Source organism: Drosophila virilis, unplaced genomic scaffold (assembly GCF_030788295.1).
Source record: "Drosophila virilis strain 15010-1051.87 unplaced genomic scaffold, Dvir_AGI_RSII-ME tig00002238, whole genome shotgun sequence".
NCBI classification, from domain to species: Eukaryota; Metazoa; Arthropoda; class Insecta; order Diptera; family Drosophilidae; genus Drosophila; species Drosophila virilis.
This window is the reverse complement of record NW_027212900.1, coordinates 43,932-55,298: the sequence shown is the minus strand read 5'-3', so window position 1 is coordinate 55,298 and position 11,367 is coordinate 43,932.

Genomic DNA, 11,367 nt, shown 5'->3' with positions numbered 1-11,367 from the left:
CAAACCTTTTTGCGCGACCGAGGCCCGGGAATTCGTTTAATAGCTATAACCCGTTCGGGATCCATGCAAAGGTTGCCACCACCAATAATGAATCCTAGGTATTTTAAAGCGCGGAAGCAAATTTTGGATATGTGCAGTCCGATTGAGAGCTTGGCTTCTTTTAAGCATTTGCCCACTTGTTGCAAATATGGCAAGTGCGTTGGGAAATCAGAGAAAATAACAAGTACACAAAGACAAGTACACAACCGCAACTCGTTGGGAATTACCTTGTCCATCAGACGTTGGGCTGCATTGCATAAACCAAATGGATTGACGCGAAACTGGTATAGCGGCCTACCTGGTACGGTAAATGAGGTATATGGCTTGTTTTGTCGTCTAGTTCGACCTGCCAATAAGCGAACTTCAGATCCACACTGGAGATGTAGTGGGTCTGGTCTATTCTAGATAGGATGCCTTCTATACAGGGTAGTGGATACGTGTCTTTCTCCGTCAAATTCTCGAGCTTGCGTGCATCAAGGCAAAAACGGGTTTTCCCTGGTCTTCGCACTACGGTTGTGCGGCTACTCCATGGGCTATTACACTCTTCAATAAACTTCGCACTCAACATTTTATCTACCTCGTCATCCACTACTTTCTGCATCGTTGACCATAATCTTCGAACGGTTGGGCACCTTCCACTATGCTATGCTCAAAAGACAAAAACCCCTGCTTTGCTGCCTCCAACTCTATCCTTTCTTCCCGAGACAACTCCCATGAATCTGGCTCCTTTTTACCTTCTTCGTCCTCTTGGCAATAGTGTGTCATCGACACTGCCAAGAGCTCTTCCCCTTGGTGTTCTGTGGAGGATATCTTCTCGGGGCCCAAAATATCAGGGGCTAGGTTAAAAGCTTGCCAGAAATCAATTCCAAAATAGGCTCGCTGTTTCAGGTAGTGAGACATGAAAAACGTCATGTTTTTATGCTGCTCCCTGTACGAGATTAGGAGCTCTACACTACCTATGATTAATTTATCCTCGCCTCCAGCGGTCGTGACTACCGAAACTTCTAGATCTTCTACTAATTCTCGACCACCTTTCCCCAGCAGGCTGACCGAGGCTCCGGTGTATAGCAACCCTTTCATTTTGATTCCAGCGACCTCCACTTCGGCGAATACGCTTGGTTCTGGGCTATACTCCCGTTTCACAGCTTCGATGACCTCCTCGTCTTGCGCCTGAGGAAACGCGCCCGAGCTTTAAGCACTCTTCTGGTGGCCAATGTCATCCCCTCCAGCCGTCGCTCACCAAAAATTCTATTCCGGGCCGACATGTATGCCCGGACACGTTCTTCACATGGTAACCCTCTTAATGGTATCCCTCTATTTTTATCCTTGTGAGGCGGCTCCTGAGGTCCACCACCCCACAGTTTTCTTGGCGAGGAGCCATCGTTCCCATGGCCAAATCACGGCGAGGAGCCGCTGGCGTGATTAGTTATATAAGAGGCAAGAAGCAGCCAATGTTACAAGTAGCAATTGTATTCGTTATATAAGAGGCAAGGAGCCGACAATATTATAAGCCGCAGTGTATTAATTATATTATAATCATCAATTATATAAGTGAGTAGAGGCAAGGAGCCACGAAAGTTACAAGAGCGAATTTGAATTTAACCGCCGGCCGCCGCTGCAACCGTGCGTTATTGATCGGTTGCTCAACACTGCATTCGAGAGCGCAAATCCAATTCGGCGGCGAAGAGCGAAAGCTCCGAGGCGAAGTTACGAAAGCTCGCGGCGAAGTTGACTTGGGAACGAACGCTAAGGGTGAGTAGACGTGTATTGTGAGACGAGGAAGGTCATAGAGTGTACAGCGGAGCGCTAGGTCTCCAGAAAACAGTGCGGCAGAGTTAAGCTCGTGAGGTACTATAAAGTGGCAATAAGCGAGGAGTGAATAAAGTGCATATGTTATTATTATCGAGAAGAAACCGGATAATTTTATTTTTTCTGGTAACCTGGCTTGCCTTAACATCGAAATTAACCGGTGTTCGACCTAACCTCGATCAGGAGCATCTGGTACGGGATTGTGTCCCCGGGGTGGGCATTACCGGTTGGTGTTTCGATAGAGTAGTGGTACGAGGCCACGGCCCGATAGAGCGTTTGGGTAGTGGAGTTGGCGTGAGGCTCCGGCACGATAGAGCAGTGGTATGAGGCCACGGTCCGATGGAGAGTTTGGGTAGTGGAGTTAGCGTAAGGCCACGGCCTGCTAGCGTAGTTGGTACGAGGCCACGGCCTGGTAGTGTAGGCGTGCAGAAATGGAGCTAGGCTTGGTCTGGTCAGAATACTCTCCCCCCCCCCCCCCCCTTAAATCCTCCCTCCCAGCGAAATTATAAATATCTTGTAACTCGCTAGACCTGGTAAGATTGAGAGTTATACCCCGGCCAGTATACATCCTTATATATAAACTTATCCTAGTCCACATGGTCTATATTCTTCTCCTTTACCAGAGTTTTTGGTTATGGTAGGTGTTCCTCTCTTGTTTTTCCGCGGTCGCCGTCCCTGAACGCGTCTGTCCCGGCATCAGCATCTGTAGTATCTTCCGCTCCGTAGAGAGGCAGTCCCTAAAGTCGTCGAACTGCCTACAGTTCCAGCACACTAGCCGTGTTGATGTCCTACCTCGCACGAATGCCTCCTTTAGTTCTCTAGGCGATGCTTCCGCACGATGAGGTGGTACGTCAACCTTGTGAACTGTGGGCCTCGTTCCTTCTGAGTAGCGCGACGGCTGCCCGTACCCGGTCTGGCCTCTGCGACCAATGTGCCTTTCTACTTCTATGCATTCTTGGCGCAGCTCGTCCACGGTTAGTACATCCATGGCATTGATGAATTTTGCCAGACTCTCCTTCAAGCCACACTTTATAATCTTTACCAGTTCGCGGTCTCTTAGCGGTTTCGAGATTCGCGCGGCGAGTTGACGTATGTGGTAAAAATAGTCGTCCACCCTTCGCTGGTCTGTTGCTCTCGCTGTAGTAGTTCCTGCATCACGTCGTTCTCCGTCTGATATCCCCGGAGCCTGTCTAAAAGAGCGTGCCGCGGTTGCATCCAGCTATTGACCCTAGAATGCCCCACGTGCATCCAGTACAACTCGCGGGCACGGCCGGTCAGGAGCAGGTGAAACCCGCGCAGGACCTCCTTCCAAGAGCATTGATATTGCCTCTGCAGGAACTCCAGCCGAAACACGAAGTCCTCGACAGAATTCATGGCGTCCTCACCATCGAACTTGACGTTCCACCGCTCGAGCTTCAAGTATGCTGCTTCTCGCACGTTGGCATACACTTCCTCTGGCTGAAAGTCATCCGCTCTCCGGTCCTCTAGTCGGAGATTATTCGGATTCCACCAGTTCCTCGCATGAGCCTCGACAACATATACTGGGCTGCTGGATGAGTATTCTGCTCCTCGCGCGCCCAGTCTGTGTGGCTTCGGTGGCACCGGTGGTGGAAATGCCTCGCGCTGTACCCCTTCTCGCTCTTTCGGAATGGCGCCGGTTCGCGGTTCATGCTCATTTCGCGAAAACTTCGGCGCAGCGTTTTTCTCTTCGGCCTGGGTCCCTGGTGGCCTAAGCACATCCATGAGGCCCTTCATTATCTCCATGAATCCCGCATCTCCTAGCGGATGGATTCGCTGAATCCAGCGGGCAGAATATGCAGATATGTATGGTGGGCTTGAGCTCTCGCCACGTTCGCTGCCGATCTGAGTACGGAGTCCCTCGCCGGTTTCGGAAACTCCAGGTCCCGTGAAGGTTTGTCTTGTTGCGTTAATTCCTTCTCTAAATCTACTAGATGACCCTCCGCCGGGATCTGTCGTTCAGCAAATCTTCGGAAATTCAACGCCGTTCTCACAAGACTGTCAGCTTCTGAGCCCCAATCAGACACCTGTTCCTCGGCCATACTAAACCCTGATACAAAAAAAAAAAGCCCTTTCGCCAATAATTCCTATTATGTGAATAAAAAAATAAATGCCCACTAACAAAACTTACTAACAATAAATAAATAGTAAATAATCAAATAAATAACGACAAAAAGAACAAAACAAGTAACAGGTTCTAGTCGGGAGCTCCCGACTAGGGGATACCCTGAACCCTCTTATTCCAACACCAAATTAATTAATAAAAAAAAGTTCCCTTGGCAGGGCTCGAATTTGCAACTGACCGCATTACTTACTGTCGACTCTACTCAACAGCCACACCAGCAAAAAAAAAAAAAAATAATAATACTTTCCCCGGTAGGGCTCGAACTCGCGACAGACCGCACCACTTGCTATGCCTCTACTCAGCAGCCACACCAACAATTAAGTAATTAATAATGTACATGTATACATAAATTCTTAAAGCTGCTGCCCCATTCAATTGCGCAGTTGCATATAACTTTGGTTTTTCCTAACCGATCTTTATGAAATTTTCTACAGTATATTTTATTGTACCATGCATTTAAATTGTAGTTTAAATTGGTTGGCAATAAAAGTTGGGTTATTAACTTGATTTATAGCTCTCGGGTGGTAGCGGGGAGGCGGCGATAGGTATGAAATGAAAGATACTTACAATATCTATAATATTCTAGAAGCAACATATCATGTTCGGTGGTAAAAAAAACAGGATGTCGATATCGATTTTTATCGATTGCTTGGAAACGGAGTAAGTTATCGATTATCGGAAACAAACTCGATCTGCGCGGGAACTAGGAGCATCTACATCTAAAATTTCTAAGATCCTTGAGCTCATACATACGGACGGACGGACAGACAGACGTACATGGCTAGATCGACTTGGCTATTGATGCTGATCATGAATATATATACTTTATGGGGTCGGAGATGCTTCCTTCTGCCTGTTACATACATTTGGATTTTGCACAAATACAATATATCCTTATACCCATTTTTAATGGGTTCAGGGTATAAAAAAAACTCACAAGAGTTTTTTCTTTTTTTTTTTCAATAAATTTCAAATATTAGGGGGGAGAGATGACAAATCCTAGCACAGGCTAACTTTTCTACGCACTGGACAGTGGACAACATTTAAAGTTTGTCCGATTAACTGACGAACTGCACTCAAGGAACGCTACCTTGAAGGTGATTATGTTTCTGTCGCACTTCTGGACACCACCAGGACATGATGTGAGACAGCTGCGGCGCAGGATCGAATCTATATTGTCCTGGGTCACCTGGCTCCGAAGCTCATATAACTACGGCCAGCATATACCAAACGTATACCCAGATCGAGACGAGACAATTAGTAAACAATAAACAAAATCTAACAGACCCTACCCTAATATAACATTTCCTCACAGGATTTTTTGTCATAGCGGTTACCACCAGGCGAATGATGAACGGTCGCGAACGTTTCGACAACATGCAAACGTGACATACTGTCATCAACCACTACAAGAAAAAGTTCTTATGCTTATGGATATTCTGATAATCTCTATCTCCGTCGTGCTTCTCGGATTCCACGACCCGCTGCGCGATTATGTGCCACCAACTCGTGGGCACAAGACGTCAGTGATGTGAATCCTAAAGCCAAGGGATTACTTTTCTCTGTACCTTTATTAGTATTATGATTATTATTATTTTTTTTCTATGATGTACATCCCAACTTTAAAGAACCAGAGTGCCTTCTCAAAATCAAATTGGGCGCCATATTGTTAATGAACTGCTTGTTTCTCGGTGGGCCGCGCCGGCTGATTCATCGGTTTCTCTGGCTACAAGTCCGTAGCAAAACAGACTTACACAAAACTGTGCAAAACGAACCACAAATCTATAACATCAAACTATCGGAACTTCCAACAGATGAACAACAAAACAGCTGTGACGATAAGTAAATGTAAGCAACAAAGATGAGATGTTTATATAAACTAACAAAAACTAACGGTTCCGGACCCAGCGTACCCGCCCTACCATGAGACGATCACCTACTCGTCTCCCACATTTTGAGCATTTGATGGCTTGCATCAGCCTGTGTCGCCTATTATGCCAACTCTTCCCGTCATTGAAAATTTAGCGGGACATTTCTCTCTTCAGATACGGTATATAATTGGTTGCATTCCTTATCACTATCACAGCGCTCTGCCGCCGCAATGGTCAGAGATAAGAGAGGTAAGCGGACACTTTTGTTATTGTCGCAAGAGCCTTCCGCTTATCGCCTATAATTATGCCGAGTCGGCTTGCCGACCATGACATTGTAGCGTGATGCGAGTGCCAGACCTGGCTTTCGAGTTTAGCATTCTTGATTTGGACTTCTAGTCTTGTGTCAAACATTGTTCAAAAAACAATAAAGAATTTACTACTCCGGTATGCTGCCGTAATTGCTTTTGTTCTAATTGCAATATACTGCTGAGCCACAAGGATGTAAAGGCAACCTCCACCGTAATCTTCGTAAGAAGTTAACAAATAACCAAACGCAATCTTTGTATCACGACGTGGGACTCCGCATTTTGTTATAATTGGCGCCAGACATACTAGATTCTGGGTTCTAACCCACACTAAATCACGTGAGTTCAAATAAAGGCTTCAACTAAGTGGAATATAAAGAAATAAAGGAAAATAAAATTTAAAAGAATTTATTAAAGACAATTTTTCTCTGTAATCACATTCTACGTTTTATGCCAATGCAGTGCAAAAGTAAAAGTAATTTTTTGCCATTACATTTTGTGTGGTACTGATTTGAAACAATCGACAAAACGAAACATTGAATTAATTTGATTTAAGCCGCTGCGTTAACTTGTTTGAGTTAAGTGTTAAAAGATTCATATTTATGCGAACAAAGTTAATAAGTGGACATACAAATAATGGCAGGCATGTGAGCCGCTTTGAGTTAAATAGACACATATAGGTGGAGTGCGATAGTGATAGCGACATAAGCTGGGAAACAGAAAATAATAGCCGGACACACAAACCAGACCTTTACACTAGCCAAGCTCAGAGCCCAGTGCCTTACATTAGCCAAGTACAGAACCACAGTTGTAGCCAAGTACATGTCGCAGACTTTAGCCCAGCATACAACCAAACAATCATGAACGCAGCTCAGATTCAGGTGATAGTCCAAGCTGCTATTAGTCAAGCTGTAAACCAAGCATTTGCGCAGCAACAAGTGACTTTTCGGGCAGAGCTGCAAGCAGTTCAAGCACAAATGACCACTTTGCGCATAGGTGCCCCTCAAGTAGAAGTTTTTGAAAGAATTCGTGTCGACCCAGCAATTAGGTGTGAAATTCCGATTGACCTTGATAAATTTATCCTAGACGGAGCTCACGATGACTACGCTTTTCAGGCCGTACAATGGTAGAGGGTCCCCGAGGGCGTTATTAGTGAGGATAGATTGCACATAATCTGATAGGACATCACTACGCACCCTGCGCCAAGCGCTAGAGATGGTCAGACAACACGACTTAGGGTTAATGGAGTATTACGATACTGTCGAGCGAAAGCTTACCCTTGTTACTAACAAGATTATCGTGTCTCACGACCAAGAAGGCGTTGACTTATTAAACAAGGAGGTTAGAGCGGATGCGTTGCATGCGTTCATCTCAGGCTTAAGAAATCCTTTAGGGCAATTGTTTTGCCAGCGCAGCCCACAGACTTGCCCTCTGCTTTGGCAATTGCCAGAGAAGCGGAGGCGAGCATTGATCGAAATTTATTTTCATCTTTATATGCTAAAGCACTTGAAGAAAGAGCCCAGGCTACTGAAGCCGGCAGGGTTCGTACCCAGTACAAGCAGGGGAAGAACAATGGGGATGAGCGTCAAGATAAAAATCCACACTTTGTAAGGCGTAATCATAACAACGCTAATAATAACCAAAACAAGAGAGACCAACAACCCCAAGCGCCCGAGCCGATAGATATAAATTCATCCTCAAAGCTTAGACAGCCTAAACATTTTGGCAAGCAGCAAGCTAGCAACGCGGCTGCTACCAAAATACAGAACTCGTCAGAACGAGTGTCCAGCCAAAGGCGCCAGAGGTTGAACAAGGTTGTTCAGAGCGCCCCGGCTAACACCGAGGAAAGCCATGAGAACACACCTGAGCTGGATATCAATGACGTAGATGAGGATAGCGAATCCGTATTTGACGTTGACTCATTGAATTTTTTAGAGAGCTCTCCCGGCTACCCGGGAGATGGCTGGAAGGACACTAAAAATTTTAATAGACCCCGGCGCACAATAAATTATGTGAAACCCGTAAAGTAGTTAAAAAACATAATGCCAGTCGCCGTGTTTTTCACTGTGATATCCATACATGGCTCCAGTAAATAAAAAAATGTCTCATGTCGGTCTTTCGACAAGTGTCTCAGTTTTTCATACTAGACACGCTTGGCACCTTTGATGCCATAATTGGCTTCAACCTGTTAACACAGGCAGGAGTAACAATTAATTTAAATAAAGGTACCCTTGAATACAAGGATACAGTGGAAAAGTTACAGTTTTACAACTGCGATAGTGTGAATTTAACACACGTTGACGATATTGTGGTTCCAAATTCCGTCAAGAAGGAATTTAAAAAGATGATCTTAAAAAGATTAAAGGTGTTTTCGACAACTTGCGAGGCTTTACCCTTTAATACTTCTGTCGTCGCCACAATTCGAACAGAAACAAACGAACCGGTGTATTCTAAAATGTATCCACACCCAATGGGAGTAGCTGATTTCGTAAACAACGAAATCAAACAGTTACAAAAAGATGGTATAATAAGACCATCAAGATCCCCATACAATAGCCCAATATGAGTAGTTGACAAGAAAGACGACGTGCTCAGGGAATTGATAGGCAAAATATGTTACGTCTATGTCTATGTAAACGACGTGATATTTTTTTCTCTCAAAATGAAGCCGATCATGTTAAGCATATCAACACAGTACTACAGTACTTGAGTGACGTTAACATGAGAATTTCCCATGGAAAAACAGCATTTTTTAAGGAGAGCGTCGAATATTGAGGGTTTATAGTGACCAGGGACGGGGCAAAAACTGACCCCGAAAAAGTCAATGCCATGCAGGAATACATACAGCCAACAAATTTGTTGAGCTGAAGATCATTCCTCGGCTTGGCTAGTTATTATAGAAGGTTAAAGACCACGCCGCGATTGCAAAGCCGTTAACGGACATTCTAAAAGGCCAAAACGGAACAGTTAGCAAACAGATGTCCCGCAAAGTCCCGGTTGAGTTCGATGAGACGCAGCGTAATGCGTACGAACGCTTTCTATTATTATTATTTATTATATTTCTTATTTTGGCATCAAAACATGTCGTTCTTATGTACCCAGACCTTAAACAACCTTTTGATCTAACCACCGACGCCTCAGCTAGTGGCATCGGGGCTGTACTAACCCAGGGAGGTCGTCCCATTACAATGATCTCGCGAACTTTAAAGCAATGCGAGCAAACTTACGCTACTAACGAAAGAGAGTTACTAGCAATTGTATGGGCTCTAGGTTAGCTGCAGAACTTCCTGTATGGTACCAAAGATATAAAAATTATTTTTTTTTTTTTGACATATTCAATACGGACAAAACACAGATTTTAATTTGCATCGACCATTAGTCTCTCGTACAATAATCGAGGTCAGAGCTCCCATATTGGAGTTAGTGAATTTATTCCGGAACATTAAAACTATTTATTTCGGCAACGAGGCAGCTTTTAAGTCAGAAACGATAACATCTCTCCTAAAAAACAGCTATGACAGTGATATTGTAAATGCTCCTCCGCTCCACAGTGTTTCAAACGGTCAAGGTTTCAGGTGCCTGAAAATCGAAAAAAAAAAAAACGATGACACAACTGAGCTAATAATGAGAGCAACTGTAGAATACAACAAATCTCTGTAGTCAGTCACGGATCTAAAAGCTGTAGCTGTCATTCATGCGGTATCCGAAAATCTCCGACAGGTTATAAACGAAAAAATATCAAAAGCCCAGAAAACCAATATAGAGCGATGCAACCCAAACAGCCAAAGAGGGTATTTGACGTAGGCGAAAAAGTGTTTGTAAAAAACAACAAGAGAATGGGCAACAAATTATCCCCTTTATGTTCAGAGGAAAAAGTACACGCAGACCTGAGAACGTCTCTTCTTGTTAAGGGGAGGGTAGGTCACAAGGACAACCTAATATAAAAATCTACCTTTTACGCACCAAACAAATAAGATAGTGATAGATATAAGATGCACAGATTTTTTATCTTTCTCATTCTCCTCTATATTGCAGGATTTCTGTCACCTTACTACTTGTATTGGTGACAATAGTGACCGGTCGGATCACCGATTAGTCGCACTCTAATTACACTCCTGTAATAGATGGCGATGCGTTAGTATGGGAACAGAGGGACTACTTGAGGCACTCTAGCATCTTGGCTGATTTCACAGCAATGGCAGACGAGACAGAAAGATTAGCTAAAGTTTTCCCGCACTCACACATACGAAAATTACTAGATGTTGATGCGGATCACATTAGAAGTCTTTTATCCGTTTTTCAAATCCGTCGCAGAATAGCCAGAAGTCTAGACTTTCTAGGCACAGCACTTAAGGTAGTAGCGGCCACTCCAGACGCCTCAGACTTCGAGAAAATCGAAAGGTCCGAATTTCAATCAATACAATCAAATAGAAATTAATCAACTCACAGATACCATCAATCAAATAATTAAAGCAAAGAAAAATGATTTTGTTGACGCCCCACATTTATACGAAGCGCTGTTGGCAAGAAACTTAATTCTAATTACAGAAATTTAAAATTTGTTTTTTAAAGTTACTTTGCCCAAGTCAAATATAATAAATCCTACCATATTTAACCATGATGATTTGAAGTCTCTAGTTGAACAAACCCTTGACATACCCCTAGTTAGCTTATTAGAATCATCTAATATTAAGGTCTTTCAGTCCGAAAACATTATTTATGTATTAATCGCATACCCTAGTATAAAGTTTATTTGTAAGAAGATCACTGTATTCCCCGTATCACATCAACACACAATATTGCAACTACAAGATGGCATCATAGCCGAGTGTAAGGATGACGTCCTAGCAATCATGGTGTGCACCACAACAACCTATTCCACGTTCAGCAAACTGGCAGCACATGATACCTGCGCCCGAGCCTTGCACGCTGCAAGCACTGCTCTTTGCCACACGCAGCCCAGCCATTTGTATTTAATCACGTACGTGGACGACGGGGCAATAATCATCAATTAACTGATATGTTACGATCATAAATGTTTGTTGGGTTGCCTTCAGCAATCACAGCGCAAAACGTCTGCATCAGCGCTCTGCCGCTGCAATGGTCAGAGACGGTAAACGGACACTTTTGTTAATGTCGCAAGAGTCTTCCGCTTATCGCCTATGATTATGCCGAGTCGGCTTGCCGACCATGACATTGT